The 20029-nt window shown below is 42.1% G+C and overlaps 1 long non-coding RNA gene across 1 annotated transcript; it reads right to left on the minus strand.

The window, feature by feature from the left end:
* Positions 1-12185: 12185 nt before the first annotated feature.
* On the minus strand, positions 12186-15712 carry LOC134169912 (uncharacterized). Its single transcript, XR_009967071.1, has 3 exons — positions 15596-15712; positions 13390-14167; positions 12186-12686 (listed from the first exon to the last, which is right to left on the minus strand). It is a non-coding gene; the product is annotated as an uncharacterized LOC134169912 (long non-coding RNA).
* Between the last annotated feature and the right edge of the window lie 4317 nt (positions 15713-20029).

The raw sequence follows: 20029 nt of genomic DNA on the forward strand, positions 1-20029 counted from the left end.
CTGGCCACTTGTGGGGCTGGAGCATGCAACTCCTCAGCTTCAGAGCAAGAGAGTAATTCCATAAAGCCCCTGCTGAATACATACACACACACACATGCATTTATCATCTGTATGTCTGTCTCACAGCTTTATTCAGGGCTAAGCAAAAATCCTTCTAATCTGTATCAGACACTGTGGCTGTCACCCTTGTGATATTTCAGTGTCTCATTGCCTCTACCGTTTTTAACTAATATTAGGAAATATTAGCCTTTGAGAACAATAGGAATCTTTCTGTCAGCCCCCTTGGGTTTAAGATCAGGACCTGAATCCCTGGTCTGAGTCAAAATCTGTACATTGTCCTCTTTCTTCCCACCCTGATTTTCCCATGTCTGCTTCAGTTCCCTGTCTTTTTTGCATCTCTATCTCAGGGCTGAATCAGACACGACTTTTAAATTGCGTAAAATAGTTTGACATCTTCCAACCTACACCTAAGTCCTGGGTCAAATTATCTGCGAAGATCTGCCCCCTGAGTCTCACCCTAGTGTTTTCTTGTCCCTGAATGTGCAAAACAATTATGTGAAATGGAAAAAAGCTTAAATTATAATTAAATTATAACAAAGCTTAAATGTATGGTGCTGAGCTGAGGAGCGAAGTTGGGCTAAACATTTTGTCAGCACTTAGAAAACCAAACGTGAATAAGGAACTGATATCCTCTCCACATCTTCTTGGTGTTCTTGTATGCATTTTTAGTTGTAAGTTAAAGTTTGTAATTATACAGATTTCAGGCATGTATTAAATATGTGCACACCATAATGTTCATACATTCATAATAGTCTTCATATGGAAAATTCTAGCAAGTTCAAATGATTCACTAAGATTTTGTTTAGGTATTCATGTCTGAAACAGAAACTCTCCAGAGGGTCATTTGCTTGTTTGATAAATCCTAAAAGAACACATTTTTACACAAGTATTTTAATACAGGAAATATAAGTCTAGTCAGTATCTTTCCAAATACATGTGTCTGAGTGGGTTTTGATGTGAAATGCTGCTTAATGTCTTTTAAAGTACTATTTAAACAACTTCACATGAGCAACTACCAGTCAATGTGTCTCCCATTTTCTAACACTAAAAGACCATCGCTGAATAAATGTATTTTAGAATCACATGTAATGAATAAAACAGGAAAAAAAAAAGTAGATGAGGAAGAAAAGATAACAGCAATAAGGCATTATTTAAATATGCATTACCTCAAAAATGTAAGTGGTCACCCCTAGGCTGGCTCTCTAATGGAAAAGAAATAACATGAAATCAGGCAATTACAGACCTTTAGCTGAGGTATGACTCAGCCTGATGTACTTTGTGAGGGCTGGCAGGAATGGCACTGGGAGTACTGAGCAGTGTCCAGACAGGCCAGAAGCGACTGATTTATGACATAAAGAAGGGTGTAGCCAGAGAATAACTTCTAACAAATGTATCTAAAAATGAGCTGTAAAGAAATGATGGATTGATGGTAAAGAGCATGCCCCCAGGAAATGCTGGTGTTTGAAAGCTCCCATTTAACTCTTGTTTAATTCTGTTTTGAGTGAAACCAGCAGAGGAAGAGGAGACTTTTTCCAGAAACCATATTTTTGTCTTGTAAAGTGTAGAGCAATTCAGACAAAGAGTCCCAAGCATCTCAGCAGAGGAAAAGGAAGACAAAACTGCTTGCCAAACATGCACTAGCAATGTTTGCAGAGTTTTCCTTTCAGAAAAGTAAAATCTAAGCCTTAGGTAGTATGGCTATTCAGAAGTACTTTTGAACAAGCATCCATATGTGGGGTGGGAAGAGTGGTCTATAACACAGTAAGCCACATGAGTGGGAGTAGTCATTCGATGTTTTGGATGTTAAGTTGTGCACTAAAAATGCTGATTAAAGGCTGGAGAAAATGGCAGATGCTTAAACAGCTTGGACTGCTTCATTCATCAAAAACAAACAAACAGAAGACTGAGAAGTGACTTAATACATAAGTCTCTCCATCAGAATGCCAAGTACTGAAGGCTGTCTATCCCCAGAAGGTGTGATGCCCCAGAAACCCATAGGTGAAAGAAAGTTTTGACTCTTGGAAGGAAATATTGAACAGATAGTTCCAGGGATTCATCACCAAGGAAAGTGAGAGGCCCTCTGTCTCTACACATTCAGATCAGGCCACCGTGCCTTTTTAGAAAAGATGTTCCAGTCAAACCCAGTTTAGTTTTGTGCCAAACTCAAATTACTGGTCTCAAAAGACCATTACCCTTAGTAAGTGGATTACTCCTTGCTAAACTAGGCTAGATAATCTAATGGTCCTCTCTGACCCTGAATTATCTTAGTCTTTATCTACCCACTTCAATGAGTGTGGATACAAATGGTAATGTTAAATGAACATGCCTGTTGAGGTTTGTATTAGAACATGATTGCTGGGTTGGAAAAGCCTCAATCCAGTTTAAGGGAGCACTTAAATGTATATTAAAGTTCCATGAATCCACCAGGACCTAATCTCATGCCCTAATGTGCATTCCTGTAGCACACTGTAGAGGATAAAGATATCCATGTAAAGTAAAATACATGATGCTTGGTAACATAGCATCCATGTTTTCTACTTTCCCAGTGTTCTTAGTGTATACGCTTGTTATTTTAAAACCTTTCTTCCTAAGTACAGGTAGTTCCAAAATAAGAAAGAAAAAAAGTATGGCATAATGGTGTTGATGTTAATTGCAGTACATGTGGGACCAATTACGCTGCATATTATTACAATCGCTCAGCGTTTGTCATTGCAATGTCCTGATTTTGATTTCTTATAATTTATGAAAATGCAATTGCATGCACTGGGATTTCTCATATAATCCAGAAGACTCAGGTTGAATCTTCGGGATTTTTTTAAATGATTTATTTACTTAAAGGAGTTGTGTCATTCAAAAAAATAGGGTTGGGAGAAACTTACTGTTTTATCTATGTTAAAATTATTCTAGTGCCGTTTCTATGAATAGCTGTTGTGCTGCTTACCACCTGCTGAGTGAGTAACTTGAGAGTTGTCGGAAGGGGACTTTTGCCATGCTTATGAAAATGTCCCCATACAGCCCAGGCAAGAAGTTTCTAGAAAATTCACAGTTTCCACATGCTCAGAAAACACTTTTCATATATCTGTTAAAAAAAAAAAACACCACAAAAAAACCTTTGTACTCGGCATGTTCAACTACCTTATAGCTCCCAGAGCAGCTGAGACTGGACTGGGGCCTCCCCACAGGGCAGATATGGATGCCTGTGGGACTCAGAAGGGCTGTCTCTGTAATTATTGCTTTGTCATTTGGGTATGAGGACATGGGCACTGAGAACAGGTCCTTGTCTCTTCTGTGGCCTCTCCACTGGTGTTCAACCAGCATGAAGTAGACAGCAGCCTTATTCAAATGTAGAGGGGATGAAAGCTGCTCTAGGCAAGGGCAGGTGAAAGACAGATGTGTGGGTTAATTTTGCAAAAAGGATATGCTTGAGTAATTAGACTGTAAAGAGCAGTAGGGCTGAATAAAAATTGCACAAGCAGTCCCAGTTTGGGTAGTACCTGAGTTTTGTGGACCCCATTTTGAATCTATAAGATTGTTCCTCCTCGTCATCTTTGTATGAGATCTGGAATGCTTCAGCACACCTAGTTTGCAGTAATGAACTCTCCCAAAGCAGTATCATTCTACTACCCCAGCATACAGCTCACTCTCCTTGGCAGACAAACAGCAGACCTCATTCCCACTTGTGTGTACCTTTGTGGCTCTCTCCTTTTTCTTCACGTTATCTTCATCCTGTGTCCCTGTACCTTCCAGGTATATTTTACAACCTTACTTACACAGCTTGTATGTCTGGGTAGTCCCTTCCCAAAATCAGTCCTTCTGTCTCCCCAGTGACTTCTCTCATTTTGCTTGCCCTTTTCCTTTGCTGTTCCCTTACTCTCTAGATCTTTTTTTCTTGTATTTCAGGTTTCATTTCCCCTGGCAGTGCTTTCTCTAGTTCCTACCTCCTGATTCCCCAACCCATTAATCTCTTCTAAGTTTTTATCCATTCTCCCCTTGAAACCTCTAAATTTCTCGCATCCATAACATCCTCTGGTGGGGATTTCCACAGCTCTGTTACCATTGTGTGAAGAAACACTTCCTGTTGGTTTTAACCTGGCTCTTCCCAGCTGCATGTCATGCCCACTAGTTCTTGTACTGGAAAAGACAGTGAGCTATTGATCTCTGATCAACCTCTTCTTACTATTTGTGGTGGTGTAGACCTCTGTCATACCACCACTCCCAATCTATCTCTTCCAGATCCAATCATTTCTCATATGGAAGTCATTCCAAACCTTTGATCATCCTTTTCACCCTTTTTTGAACCTTTTCCAGCTTACTATATCCTTTTCTTCAAATGAGGGGATAGAACAACACACATTATTTGAGGTGTGGGTGAACCATAGCTGTAGAAAGTGATGAAGTGATTTTTGCTTTGCTTTCCATTCCTTTCCTAATCATTCCTAACATTTGATTTGCTTTTTTTTTTTTTGGTGGCTTCTGAGCCCTGAGCTGATGTTTTGATTCAAGGTTCACTTCTTGGTGGTAATAGCTCAGAGCCCATCATTTATAATGAATCTAGGATTGCTTTTCCCCACATGCATCACTTTATGTTTATATACACCGAATTTCGTCTGTCATTTTATTGCCCAGTCACTCAGCCTCATAAGGACCTTCTGCAATTCTTCACCCTTCACAATCCTCACTGTTAAAAACCAACAGGAAGCCTGTGGCTCTTTTTCTCAGGAAAGGTTAGCAGGGTCTGAGCAATGCAGAGAGTCAAAGTTGTCTGTTGCTGAGCTGCTCTTACATTTTTTTCCAGGGCAAACTGGGCAGTCTCAGGGAGCCAGGCAAGAGCCTGCAGGCAAGCAAGAAGGCTACCTAACACTCCTGCATGACTACACTGCAGTCTTCACCTAAGCAGGGTCTGAAAGTATGGGTATCTGAGCATGGAGAGGAGCAAGGCTTACCCTGTACAGCTGCACATTACTTGGGAGTTAGACTGGCTATGGTACAGCCACACGTCTGCTAATGTCAGCTCATAAAAGGAAAAAAAAAAAAGAAATCGCCTTTGGTTTAAAGTTTGCCCCCTCTGCGCCCCCCTTTTCTCCCCCCCCTCTCTGCTTCAAAAGAAAGACAGGTTTGAGTCTGACTCTGAAGCACCCTCCGCTACAGTATGTGCCATTTACTTTAGTAAGGCTGATTAAGTCATGCATTTACAAGTAGACCTTCCATCAGAGCTAATTTAAAGCAGATGTTCTGGGTTCCACAGCCAGGGAGGCATCAATCTGAGAATTGCAAGGGTCTCTGTAAGAGCACTGTTTTTACTGCACTTTATAGTGCACTGGGAGGAGGTTAATTGGTGTAAAAGTTTAATTTCAAATAAGGAGCCCCTTTTAAAGTTGCATATATGCATATACTTTTTATGGAGCGTTATATTACAAAGTCAAAGTGGGGGAGAAAAATCATTCAAAAACATTTCAGGATCAAAGACACCCAACCTGTCAAATGCTAAGATATTTTTATGAGAAAATAGGACTCACATTTTCTCCAGAAGACGCAGGGAGAAGTAAGGAGTGGAAAAATATTTAACTAGATTCCATGGTATATTAGAAAAAGGAGGAAAAAAAACTCATCCATGCCAATATGTTGGTTTCAGAACCTTCTGGCTTGGCTTCTGCTGCTGAAAATATTGGCAAGAAAATACTCTGTGCCGGGATTATTTATTAGAATAGCAATAGATTTGTACAGTTTAACAATAGAGGGAGGATTCAGAATCATCCGTTTTCTCCATGTTCTAACTTTCAACTACTTTTGTTTTTTATTTGTGAGCCAGAATAACTATACTTATCCCTAGAAATTATCATCAGTACTGGTTTAACATAATTTTGATATTTGATTAATTATATTGCCTGTGAAGAGTTTATGGCCTGTTTCTTACACTAAAAACTGCACAGGCTATTCCCAGGTGGGAGACCAGTTTTCTTATGAATTTTAAGTCATTTAAATTTACATTTTATACTTCTTAGAAGTTATCACATTTTTGCATTTAATAAAGATAACAACAAAACAAACTGTATTTACCTTGAAATTCAGTCTATATTTGCAGATAATACGGAGTATGGCATTATTTGGCTCCAGAAAGGCTCTCCCCCACTCCTTCCTGAGGGAAAATGTCATTAAATTTTGCTGCTCTTCCTGCCTTGAATTGCAGGAGCAGCTATGGGCCTTGCCCAAACTTGCTTTGCACTTTCCAAACCATGGCCTTGACAAAGCGCCTTCTAGTCTACCAGGATAAGACAGATAAAGACAGGCCTAGAACTGCTTTTTGTAAATGAAATGAGCGATTTATTTAAGACCGTAGGAGAGCTATGCCTGGAAACATCATACATGCTTCTTAAATCCCAGCCTAGAGCCCCAGCCACAGCAGGTTCAGTTTCTGTTCCTGATAAAGACTTCTCATCAAACAGCAGCAAAACATGACAGCAAAGCTCTCATCTGTTACTTCTCCTTTCCCATCTGTTCAATGCACAGAGCCATTTCAGGCTTGTATGACTGAGGGAGATTTTTGTGGGTTTCAATATAGAGGGTCATTTCAGACTCACTGTGCTGTAACCTACAGATTGAGCTCAGTCAAGTCTTGTGCCCTATCTCATGCTCCTCTTCTTCTTGGCAAGGACAGTATTTCAGGCATCTGTAGTGTTGTGCAAGAGCAAGACCTCTGCGGTGATGTTCAGACTCATGTTTGAATCGGCTACATGGGATCCACATCACATTAGCCAAAGTGGTCTTTGAGTTCCTCGCCTCTGTCCGTCTGTCCATCAAGTGTCACCGTTCGTACTGAGAGTGCACGGATCTCTGTGCAGCTCAGTAAAAAGGAATGTATGGCACCTGGGAAGAGGAAGGAAGAAGTTTACTTTGGAGAATTCCCAACAAGAGCTGAACACTGGGGAAACTGGAGGTGCAGACAGACTACATTTCCCAGACAGCAGAACAGTGCAGGTGTTGTAACTGCACTGGCTGAATGGGCACTTTTATCATGGCAATGTGATGAAGGAGTTGACAGGATTTTATTGTATATGAAAAAATCCTTTTCCCAAAATTAAGAGTAGCTGTGTAGAAGAACTAAATCCTCAAAGCTCTCATGACAGGGCAGGGCATACAAAGCCCATCACTAAACATGCTCTTTCAAAAGGTAACTCAAAAAGGTATTGACATGATCAGTGGAGTTCCTGTGCAAGGTTTGCACTTATTCTTTATAGTCTATTTATTGGTACACAGAGACCTGAGTGGGCTTTGTGCCCAAGGAAGAATATTACCCCTCAGGGGATATGGAACTAACAACCTCATAATGCATTAGAGCCAAAACCAGGCAGAGTACACTGGGCCAAATGCACCCTGACTGGAAATCCCGCAATTTGAGAAGTCTACAACACACATGAATTTGAACAAATGCACTTTAAATTTAGAATAGATGCCAAGTAGTAACCATTCCCATGTGAAAATAGCTAATACATCTCTTGGAGACCAGTATGTTCCAGTGAAGTGCATGAACTTAAGGATTTTTTATTTTCCAGGTGAATAATGCAAGAATAAATTAAAAGCAGAAAATCTTGATAAGTGCTACAAGGACATCTGTGCTCCAAAAACATCTATCCCCATCTTCTCTGGCTCCCTTTAGCAACACCTTCTTCCTCACTAAACTCACTTTCAAAGTTTTTCAAAGAAACAAGTTGCTGCCAAGCCTGGTATCTGCAGCCAGGCAAAGTTTTTTTATACTACAGTCACTTAAAGTATGTATTGTAGCTTTGTTAAATACAGGAAGACTGCCCAAAAAACTGTTCCTACCCAGTTTACACAAAACAGTGAGCTCCGGGTTCTTTATCTTTGTTTTGTCTTTAAAATTCACCTCTGAATATATTGCTTCCAAATTCCACATGAGAATTTTCAGCCAAACTGAAAAGTCTGCAAACTGTGAGGTCTTACAGTTAGCAAATACCGAAATCCAGGGTCAGCTTTTCCAAAAAGGCTTCTGGAGCACTTAAGAGTGCTTCTGACTTTAATAGGGCCTTTTGTTTTAGCCTTCACTGACATCAGTAGGTCCCTAGTGACTTGGGGTCTCTCTACCCGAAGTTGTAGACTTGGTGTTGTAGGCTTAAAGGCCTGGACTTGCAGTTCTCCAAGTGTCTCTTTTCCCAGATAAAATACAAGTATTTACCAAGACCTTTGAGAGATCTTGCATTTGCATCTAAATCCAAACTTGAGATCCCCAAACTCCTGTTCAAAAACTTCATACCCTGCAAGTGTCTAAGATTTTTAGTGCTCGCCAGCAAAGTTCCCTGGACATCTACATTCATGCTCAGATTAGGTGCTACCTCCTCCTTCCAGATGCTGTTAGACATTACCAGCATCACCAAAGGAACATAGTCTGGACTGGGAATGGTAGACAGAGGAAGGTGCTTCTCTGAAAGCAGGTTTAGTGGCCTAATTATGAAATCAGAGGAGAGATTACTGCTGCAACCTCATCTCGGGTTCTCCTGTTGATCAATCTATGCAACTTCCATATTCACAAACTCCTTGTGTTATACAACCCATTTGTGGGTGCGTATGTTTCGTCACGAGTTGTCAAGGAAGAAACCATTAATTAATACCATGTGGATAAAGACCAAAGCCAGTAATTACTCCGTTAAATACTTTTGATATGGAATTATTCTGCAGAGGGTACAGTTGGGGGTGAGCTGGTACTATGACTTTCCCAAAAGCACAGAAACCTAAAGATGGGTGTAAGCCAGATGTACTCTTCTTTATACTGCAGTGAAGGCTCCAAGTTGCCAGGAGTTTGTCAGATCTATCCAGATGGAAGATTTCTCCACTGGGGTGAAAGATGATGTCCTGAGACAGCTTTCAGCCATGACATTCACTGCTCATTAGAGACAACACGCGTTTTATCCTAATTTTCAGCTGCTCAAATGTTCACAGGAGACTGAAAACATATGAACTGCTTGTGTCTAAGCCAAAACTTTAAGATCTGAATACAAGAGTGGGGCTGACCCTGGAGGTCTAACATGATCATTTCCATCAGCTACATCTTTTTCCTTTCTTCGTGTACCTATTACTTGTCTCTAACATCAGTGGGGAACTGCTTGCTTAGAAATACCGGTATGGGTAGGTCTTCACAGACAATGACATAATTCTTGTATCACTCAACTTTTATAGTGAAACATTTTAAATAATCAGAAATGCCACCATGCTACAGATGTGTTTTCATCATTATTTTTCCTTCTCCATTTCTAAATACACAGATCAGTCTGATGTTCATAAAAACTGGAGACAAACTGTAAGACTGTGTCCTTGGATGCATCTCCATGGATTCTGGAGTCTGGCTTCTGGTGACAAACGGACTTTTGTGTACAGCACCCCATTCAACTTTGCCAACACATTTCTTGCTCCCCACTAACTTATGATGTCACTTGGAGCAAAACGCATCTCAATATCTTACTTTTATTACAGTAACTGTGTTGCAAAGCTGAAAATAAAAGCAGCAGTACCCTGGCTTCTCAGCTGCTACATAAAGAAGAGCTGCATTAGTTTATGCCAGCTGAGGATGTGGTTCAAGCTGTTTGGGGTGTTTGAGTTTGTTGGGGTTTTTCCCCCCGGAAACTGTTTGCTGCAATCTCAAGGACATTAGAAAAATGTTAACATCAGCCAGTTGGGGGCAGGAGTGAAAAAAATCCCTGAAAATTCAATATAGTTGCAGAGCATTTTTTGTTTTTTTCATTAACTGATATTCTCAGGTTACCAGAAAGGAATTCATTGTACTTCTCCGCTGCTAGTGAAACTAGAGAGTGAAAGATTTTAGAATAAATGGCCAAGCTGAAAACTAGTAGTGCTTGTGCTGGGGTTTGGGCCTTTACAAATTCAAGGCTGATTAGACATCTCTTTCCTGGTCCTCAGCAGTAAGAATAGGAAGTGAGGGAATTCATTGTCTTCAGCTTGCCACTGCTGGCTTGCTCCAATAGCTATACATCATAAAAAGGACTGACAAGCTCAAAATGTCCATGTCAATCTGCAGCTGCCTTTAACCATATACAGATTTACAAGACACCCTCTCCATACCCCCTTTGGAGATCTAGAAACCGTACTTTGTTTTGACTTGACATACATTTTTCCATTTAAGTTTAAGAAGTATGAGCCCTATTAGACTGCATTGCAGCTACAAAGCAAAAGGGGTAAAGCTCTGCCTGAAATGGAGGAAATGATGATGTAATTTTGAACTGTTAAGGACTGAAGGTATTAAAAGATTTGGAGTAGGATTTGGAAAGTCTCTGGTGTTACGTACAAGTAGGGCTGTATTGCCTGCCTCACCATATGGACAGTGAAGGTCTTTTTCCTATTTACCAGTTTGGGGGTTGTTGTTATAGCTGCGCAACTCATGAGCACCATGGCACTTAATAATCCATCATCATTTCCATCATAAACCCTTTTTTTCCCTTGAGGGACTACAAGGTCATGTAAATATTTGCTGCAGGGTAAAGCTTGCCACTAAGGTCTGGTCTCAGGCCTAAGAGCAGCAGGAACATGAGGCAGGATCAGGCTTGGAAGCTTTCCACCTTCTAGTAACATTACACTTACCTCATTTTCTAAAATGAGCATTTCTAGCCATTATCAACAACCATGGACCAAAGGCTGATGCTCCTTTTCCATGGGTTTGGACAGCTTGATGTCCAGTCCAGTCCCATCTCATCTATGCAACTGACCAGTTTCACGGCAGGACATGTGCCCTGGGTGATCCTGGCCAGCCACATGTCGCATGAGGGGCTATATAGAACCTCACCAGGCTCCACAGCATGCTGTTTTAGCTGCATGCTGGCTCCACATTGCTAATGACTCCAGGCAGCTGGCCTCTTGATTCAGTTTCGTGCTTTCTGGTGCGCCAAGCAGGAGCTGTATTAACAGGAAAGTGACTGTTTTCCCTCAGCCATTCTGCCCTTACAAAAGGGAACAGAGATAAAGTCATTGTGTGCCGTAGAAACTGTACTATTGTTCTGTACTGCCAAAGTCCTATAGCTGTTCCTTGCAGCCCTATCTTCCTGCAGTTCAATAATATTTGGGATCTAGCTAGTTGTTTCCATTAAGAGAAGTTCACCTTAATTCTTTCTAAACTCCATAATCAAAACCCCTTTATGAATTCAAATCCTCTTTATTAACCCAATCTAGTTCCTCTGAGCAAAGCAGGAATCAAGTAATGTGGGGCAACATCTGGCCGTATTGCAAACAACTGCTCAGCTGTGTTCTCTCCCCCTTTCTGTGTCATTTTCTCAGGGTTGGGCTCTAAGCACACCTCTGGCTGCAGCTCAGCTTCCTGGATAACTTTTCCATTTGCTCCCTTGCCCACTCTGCTGCTCCTCTCATGTACAGACACACAATCACAACCAGAGCTATACACTGTCCTATCTGTATCATCAGAAATACTTTTGCTAAGTTTCCCATGGAAACTTGAATTTTCCAATTACAAATATGTCCATATCAAGTACATGACATGGATATCAAGCTAAGAATAAATTAGCTAACTGCAAGACAATACATTATTTCTTAGTCTCTAAGAGCAGAAATGATATTTTGACAACTGCTCTTGCCAGGCTTTAAAGGATAAACAAACCCCATGAACACTCTAAACACATGAAAAGTAAGAATAGATGCACAAAAAGAGGGCATATTCCCTAGTAAAAATCTGATAGGGAACTACATTGCAAATAAATTTTCAAAGCCTGTCCTGTAATTGCTCTGCTATATGGAAACAGAGCATGAATTTGTGGTCTGCTCCCATTAGCTTTAATCACAAAGCAAGCAAATAAAATCAGCTGTTCAGACATCCTGAAATAACTTTAAGGGCCTGATAATTTTGCAAGAGCAATCACAGTTGCAAATCAGAAGTTATCTACAAATCAAAATGCATCAGTCTAATTCAAGAGGCTTCCAAAGATCTGCTTTCTTATGTTTCCTAGGTCAAAAAAATTGAGTGTGATATGCTCTAATAACAACTTTCAAGAGTTCTCTATCTGAATAAAAATAGCACAGGGACTGTGTCACTAGTGTGACTGTAAATAAAAAATGAAACAACAGTTTTATAGGAGCCTTTGGGATTTATATCAGCTGAAGACTAGGCCATACCATTACAGCATACAAACTGGCCATAAAGACAGTGTTAAATCAATCTTAAAAACTTTAAAAGTGATCCGGTTTACTTTAAGAAATGCTCAGTGATTTACAGGATCATATTCCTGTATTGGTTTTATTATTATTACTTTATTACATGGATCATCTAGAGTCAATTGAGACTCCAGAGCTCCCTGAAGCCGAGCTGTTCCTGTTGCAGTGGCTAACACAAGACCTAATGCTGAGAAAGGGAAGTCATTTCTATCTGTCCCATACCTGGGCACACATTTATGCCGGAGAGGGTTGTGCTGCTTGGTAAGGAAGAGAGTACAGAACTGTACTGCAACCAGGCGTATCTGGGGATAATTTCTCTAGAGAGCAGCAGCCTTTGTGGGTCCCAATGAGAGCATTTTGAGGTTGTTCAAACAGAGCTGCTTTCAGCAGCAGCAGGAAACACTCTTCACAGGTAGATCCTGGCTGGGTCCTGAGATACTACTCTGTAGTAACAGAAAATAATCCTATGTAAGGTAGAAGGCAGCTTGTGGACTTTGCCCCATATTTCTGCTTGGATTCGTGTGAATCTGGTCATCATCTTAATTAAAAAAAAAGAGTGGGTCACACAAGTATGCACATGGATATGTTATTCTTACTTGGAAAGGGAACAAAACCATAATTGCCCAAAAGAAAAATATTGGGCCATATCCAAAAATCCTCTTTGCTCAAAATTATCCCACAAACACAAAGAGATTGTCTATCGAGGGATTACAGGCCATAAACCTTAGCAAAGCTGAAATAATAGGGCAACTTATTTTTTATAGTCTGCCCCAATCTATGGAGTTAGGGAGCAAAGGTACACAGCCTACACAAATACTACTTATCAGCGGCTGAAAACCAGATAATGTACACACTCTCTGTGCCATCTTCAGAGCAATTATAGAAAGCTATCCAACAGAAGACTTCAATGCTCAGACTGAGCTCTGCAGCCTTCTTTCAGATCTGTTGTGCTCATTATGGATTCCAGAAAGAATGATGGAAAAGTATCCCAAGATGCCTTGCAATAAGTGATGCTTTCACAACTGGTAGGCTGAAAACAAAGACCTGTTTTACCCAAACTGTATTTTCAATGAGTTGTCACTTGGATAGGTATACCGCACCATCAGTTAGTCCTTATGTCCTGGAAAGTGTTTGGTCCTGCCTTACCTGAGCCCTGACAGGCAGGTGGACTTTTGCCATCAATGTGGGGGGCATGTTCCCCTTCAGTTCCAGATGCATGGATTAAGTCTGTAAATTCTGGTCAGTGTTGCCATTGCTGGCTTTCACAGGGTTGTTTAAAAGGGCTTTTTCCCATTGTTTTTCCAAGGACCTGCCCAAAAATGTTTCCATCCAAACCACCATCACGCAAGACTCCAGCAGAGGAGCTAAGAACAATAGCACACAAGGTTCCAAGTTCAATAGCAGTTTCAAGGATTTCAGCTGTCACAGTTAATTAGCAGCAGTTTCTCTCAGGCCTCCTTTGCTTAACCCCTGAAGAACAAGGCTTGGAAAACCAATGGTTAAGAGGGAGAGAGGTCAAAAGACCATTTTGTAGCAGCGAGGAATTATTAAGAAAGCAGAAGTAGAACATAGAACATGTTGTGAAGATTTCAGACAAAATGAGATTCAGCTTCTATGTCCACTTTTGCTAAAGAAAGAGGCATGAGCCTGAAGGGTGGGATCTGGAGGCTGGATTTTGGGCAGGGTTACTTTAGAAAGCTGAGTACAGTCCAGCTGCTGTTCTAGGGCAAGCACTTCCCAGCTGTACCCTGATCTGAAATCTGTGGCTTGGGCTTGTTTCTAAACATTACTTTTTCTTGCATAAAAGAAAAGGCATCATACGGTAAGCCACTGCCGAAAAACACTGGTGCTCTGCTTCCTCACAGGAAACTACTTTGGCATGCCTTCCCTTCCAAAGGACGTGGTGTGGTTGCTAGATACAAGACTGAAAGACAGAAAAAACTGGGAAATCTGATGTTGCCAAACCCTGATGCACAAACCACTTCTCAATGATACACCAGAGCAGTTCCTGACTCCTCTGTGTGAAGAGCCCTGACAGCCTGAGCAAGCACTTCCACACAGACTGTGTCAGAGGATGCTGTCTGGGTGCACCATCTTATCATGAAGCTCAGGGAAGCAGCTCTTCCCCAGGAGTCTCCAGTGTGCACCATGAGGGCTGTTGACCCATTGTGCTCACCACCTCTGAAATAATAAGGCCCAGGACACACTACACTTACCCCAGCCCATAGCAGGTCTTATGACAAGAGGCGATCCTCATCATGTGGACTGACACAGGATGAACACCACCTGAGACAGCCCAAGTTTCATGGGGGGACCACATGCCCCAGGCTGGATCATGGGGATGTCCTTTATTTCAGGTCTTATCACACAGTGCACGTATCAGGGTTAAAACTTGTCCCCTGGTACAGCCAGGAGACTGTGAGAGCTCCCCAGGCCAGAGCTTGAGAGAGGGGTCAAAGGGAAGCAAGCATCCACACAGAAAGGCAAAGGATTTCAACCTGCCATGTGAGAAGGCCCATATTTTATGGGAGCTTAGCCACCCTGTCAGGCATTGCTTACTGTATGCAACCCTAGTCATATAGTATTACTATGGTTACAGTATACACAGTATGCAACTCTGAGCTAGTTACTCCTGCAGCAGAGAGGGACTGATAAAACCTTTGGGACAGAGGGAGCATCTGAGCAAGTTGCACTGCTGCTGTCTCCCACAACACTGAACTCAGCATCTTTGGATCATTTAACATCCAGACATGCTGATACCCCTTCCCATAGGCTTCTCCACCCTATGCAGCTACCAGCAGGACCTGTCCTGCAAGAGCCTCCTCCACCGCTGCCCCATGCTGTCCCATGCTTACACACCTCATGGTCAGAAGCAGTGGCTCAGCTCTGCACAGAAGAATCAGTACAGTTCTCTGGCACAGCCAGTTTGGAGGTCTGAGTCCTAGTTTGTCACCAGTCCCCTACCAGAGTGGAGTCAGGAGAGTCCCTTTGCCTGACTGGTAAAAGGGAGCACCCTGCTGCCATGTCACTCTGCTGCTCTTGCAGAACACTGCAGAGCAGTGTAGCATGGTCTCTCCAAGAAGCTGGCTCTCCTGAACACATGAAGGCAGGGACTGTCCCTTGTAACATGTTTCTGCCACAGTTCCCTGCACCTCACTGGGGTTATGGGGCCAGCAGTGCCCAGCCTTTGCTGACCTCATACAGCATAGTACTTTGTTCCCTCTACCACCATTTTAACATATCCATGCCCTGTGAGTGTGAATGGTGTCACACATGGGAACAGACCAAAATTAGGGGTTGTTCTGTAGTAGAAAACAGCAGTCTATTCAGTACATCTGCACTTTGGCGTTACCTGAGATTCGTCATTTGTGGTTGCTGGTGGTATTCCTAAGCCTTCTGTCCATCTCACATACAGCAACAGCTGAAGCACAGACAAACCCTCCAGTACATCTCCAGAGAAAACAAAAAGCCCCCACATCCAAGGAGGATGCTTGCCACAGCCTCACACTTTCTATGAATGAGGGGAAGCTGACAGCAGGTGGAGATCTTCTGCTAATTACCTTGAATAATTTGCATGCTGGTGCTGTGCAGGTGGTCTGAGCCCTGTGGCACTGACCTAGGAACAGCAGTGGGAGCCCTGCATCTGCCACTGTTCAGTCTGAGCTGCAGGCCTGGGATGCTGACAGAAATCCTGATTCTGCATTTCCATCCATAGTTAGCAGTTCAGGGTTGTTCCCCTAATGTTTTTGGAAGAGGAGCAAAAAGTTCGAGCCCATGTAAAAGTCTCGCTCTGTTCACTTCAGTAGCTTGCTACACGTCAGCTTTAAAATCACTCTAAAGTGAAGAACTTTCTTGCAGGTTGGAAGAGTATCCAGCAGCTAAACCCAGTGCACGTTTGAGAAAAAAACAAAACAAAGCATGCATTCTTTCCTGAGGCTGGCAAGGCAGCCAGTGGGAGTCTCACTCTGGAGCAACTGCATTAAGGTTTACAGCTATTTAACAGCTCCTTATTTTAATTGCAGTTCTGGAGGCTTATGAACCCTGTGAGTCACAGAAGTTTCTAAGGTGAAGCAGTAACTCCTACCAGTGAGAGCTGGACCCTTGGATTATCAGAAAAATCTCATTTCTGGAAACAGATAGAAAAGCTACCCTGGCATTCTGTGCTTTAACATACAGGAATATATTATGAAATAAGGTTACTAGTTTACACTACATTCTCTATTGGTTTCTAAAATCAGATACAAGTCTGTGGTCAAGTTAGTGTTTTATCACACATTTTTTATTGTTACATGTGCAATGCTTGGGGTTTATCCCAAAAAGCAATTATAATCTTTTCCACACCCAGGGAACATGGTGGTTAACACTCAATATAGTCCCAGATTTATCAAGAACTAAAGGCTTTGCTCACATGCTCAGAGCCAAACTTCTGGGTGGAGGTAGGGAAATACTTTCTGTGGAGTACTCATTCAGATTGAAGAAAATTCCCTTAAACCCAGCATGGATTGAGGACATGAATTTTAGAGTGGAGAAATTAAAAGTGTTCAGTCTATTTCAAAATTCACTATTCCCACAAGATTTGCCCTCTGGTATCAAAAACTGAAATACAACAAAGAGCTACAGAAAGGATCAAAAGAAGTAACTGCTCAAAGAAGAAAACAGGAGTACTGAAATGAAAGGAATTCCAGGTTGTTGGGAATATCTGAAATTCATGTTCGCCCTTCACAAAAGGGAACCTGCCTTGTCATAAAAGAAACCATTATTTTAGCACCCTTTTTGTGGTATAAGGGTCACCTTGTGCACACAGTGGGCTACACCAGATCCAAGAGGCAATGGATTTTTAAGTTCATAGAATCATAGAATCACAGAATGGTTTGGGTTGGAAGGGACCTTAAAGCTCACCCAGTTGCAATCCCCTGCCATGGGCAGGGACACCTTCCACTAGAGCAGGTTGCTCAAAGCCCCATTCAGCCTGGCCTCAACCACTGTCAGGGATGGGGTAAAGCTCTCTGGAGAGGAGCTAAAGCAAATGGGTTTTGCTTTTGGTGCAGTCACACACAATTGCACAGCATGTATCTTTTTTAAGAATAAATACGTGAAGACCTGTAACTGCTAGTGTATGTACATGGGTGTCCTGTCACCTCCCTCGACCCGGATGGCTTCAAAGAGTTTCCACAAGGAGAATACATGTGCTGAGCTGCAGTTAGATGCCACTTCACTGCCTTTATGTTTATTTTTAGGAAATGCAAACTGATCCCCATGCGACAGGGCACGGTGGGATCAAACAGCAGGAGGTGGTTTCTTTGCTCACCCCATAGGCCTTGTGCTCTCTATCACGCTGCCCCAAAGCTTTTGTTCTTTGTTCCTTTTCAGGATGTGCCTCATGTTTGCTTTATCCCTTGCTGCTTTTGCCCACTCTGCTCTATCAAATAGCATCAGCCCCTTTATTATAGGAAATAGAAATATCTGGGGAATGTCTTGATATCCCTCTAGCCTCACAACTCATTTTTTAACCATTTGCCCTATGTTCTGCTGTGTTTTTTTCAGCTGCCGGTAAATAAAGGAGCTGTTTCACTGGAGAAAGGAAGACAGCAGTTACATCACCACCACAAAGCTGAGACAAATCACAGTCTTTGGGAGTCTGTTTTCCAGGGGAAAGCATGCTCTGCCCATCTTCTTGTGCCTCTTCCCAAGTCAACACAAAGCAGAGAAAAGGACAGTGGACAGATTACAAATGGCACAAGCTTAATCAGGAGCCACTATTTTTTGTCATGATGTTTTCATGCTGTGAACCCAGTTTGAGCCATCTCTTACACAAACCTCCTGGGGGATTTTTAATCTTCCTGCTTGTTTTTGTTCCATCTGTCTTTTCAGAGAGTCTCTGAGGAATATTTATTCTTTCTTTGGAATCTGCTGTCTCTTTCATAAACTCTTTCTCACTTCTCCTATAAAAACATATTCAGGACAGAACTCCTTCCAGTTTCCAGTGTAATTTTATTCCTGGGTAGTTTATACCTAGTTGTTTCCATGCTGTGGTTCTGCCTTAACTTGAGTAGCTCTTTTCCACCCCTAATGTTCTCCCCCAGAATGTGTGAAAGGTAAATTATTTCTTTTCAGGGCTCCTCGCATTTCTTTTAGTTTCAGATGAGCTGCCTGGAGCTTATCACAGACCACTTATAAACAGCTCATGAGTTCCCCTTCAAGGTCTTCAGCATGCATCAGAATATCAACCAGATACAACACACTAGACAAAAGACACTTAGGACACAGCAGTCTCTTCTTTAGTGGATAGTGCATTTTCAAGCTTAAAGCCATCTCTTTAAATGAGTTCAAGCCTTGTCTTGTGCTAATGGCAGGGCTTCTCTCTTCCTGGCTTTTGTATCCACCATTATTTTTCCATAATAAGGAAAGCCCAGATGAATCCACTATGGCATTCTGAACGTCATCTCTTGATCCAAGCAGTATCCATCTTTTAAAATTCAACTTTTCAGCATTCAGTCAGAAACCGGTGCTGTCACCTTATTTCATATTAAGAACTCGATGAAGGTCAGCGCTGTACTCCAGATTTAATTATGCTTAGTTAATCCATTTTCTCAGTAGTGCATAAAGCCTCTTCTCCTTTTGTTACTAGTAAGTGGCAGAGTGATGCTTAATGAGCAACGACCTTCTGCCAGTACCTGGACCAGTTTTAACACCTGTGCTTCTGTGGGATCTGGAAAGTAAACCCTTATTCCTTTTCAGAAATTGCCTTGAACTGTTGTTTCCCCCATTTAGAGGTACCACTCTGTGCTGGGACAGTCCAAGGACAATTCTGAGAACTTACTTGCACTCCACGTTTGTCTTCAGCTCTTTGTCCCTACACACATATATCTACTATAGCCACGGTTTGTAGTCATTCCACCTTTTACAATGTTCTGCTCCACAAAAGCCCAGATTTCCTGAACTTCTGTGCAGGTCTCAGTCATGCTGCACTTTTCCTCTCTTGGAAGCCCATCACAGGAGGAAGTTGTTAGGATTGTTTCTGTCGCTGGAAGCAAAAGGAGTCATGGACTGCAAATAAGGTGCATGTACCTGCCCTCCCAACCCTGAACCAAATGTTACAAAGGGAATTTATGCCAAATTGTTGTGAACACCTTTCCTCACTCTGGCGTAGTGAAATTCAGAGTGATCAGTAATTCCTTTGCCACCTTGGCTAATCAGTCTTTGAGCTCAAACCCCAGAGATTCAGTCTATAATCCTTAAGTCCTTTTTGGACAGATTCCCCCATCTCTGACACCAGTCAAAGGCTCAGGTTTGGATCCCTTGTTCTCTATCTGTTTTCACATGCCTGTGTTCACTGCCTGTGAGTGCCCCCAATGGTTATGTTCAGTTGCCAGCATACTGCCTCTCCTGCTCTTTGATTGCCGTGTCCTAAACCATGAGATGACTCTTCAGCTTTATGTCACCTCCTTCTCTAGCCCATGTAGGGGGAGAAGCTTATATTGAGCACTTCTGTAAAAGCTGCTGCTGCTTCCAATGAATAAAAGCAAAGACCAAGTCATGTCCTGTAAACTATTCCCACAGCCTCTTGGAATGGCCTTTTTTTCTCTTGCTGGTGCTGAATGTCAAAGCCCACTTGTGAATCTATAAACAGATCCATTGCCAATTCATCCTGGAAGACCTCGCTGTGCCAGGAACACACATTTCCTCTGCTTCTCCACCCTTTCAAGCAGGGCATCTCCCTTCCCTCCATGTCAATATTTTGACTCTTTCTAGCACTAGTGCCTGATGCTAAACCATATACCAAGAA

Source organism: Pezoporus occidentalis, unplaced genomic scaffold (genome assembly GCF_034315485.1).
Source record: "Pezoporus occidentalis ecotype Australia unplaced genomic scaffold, CSIRO_AGI_Poc_V1 ctg36, whole genome shotgun sequence".
NCBI classification, from domain to species: Eukaryota; Metazoa; Chordata; class Aves; order Psittaciformes; family Psittacidae; genus Pezoporus; species Pezoporus occidentalis.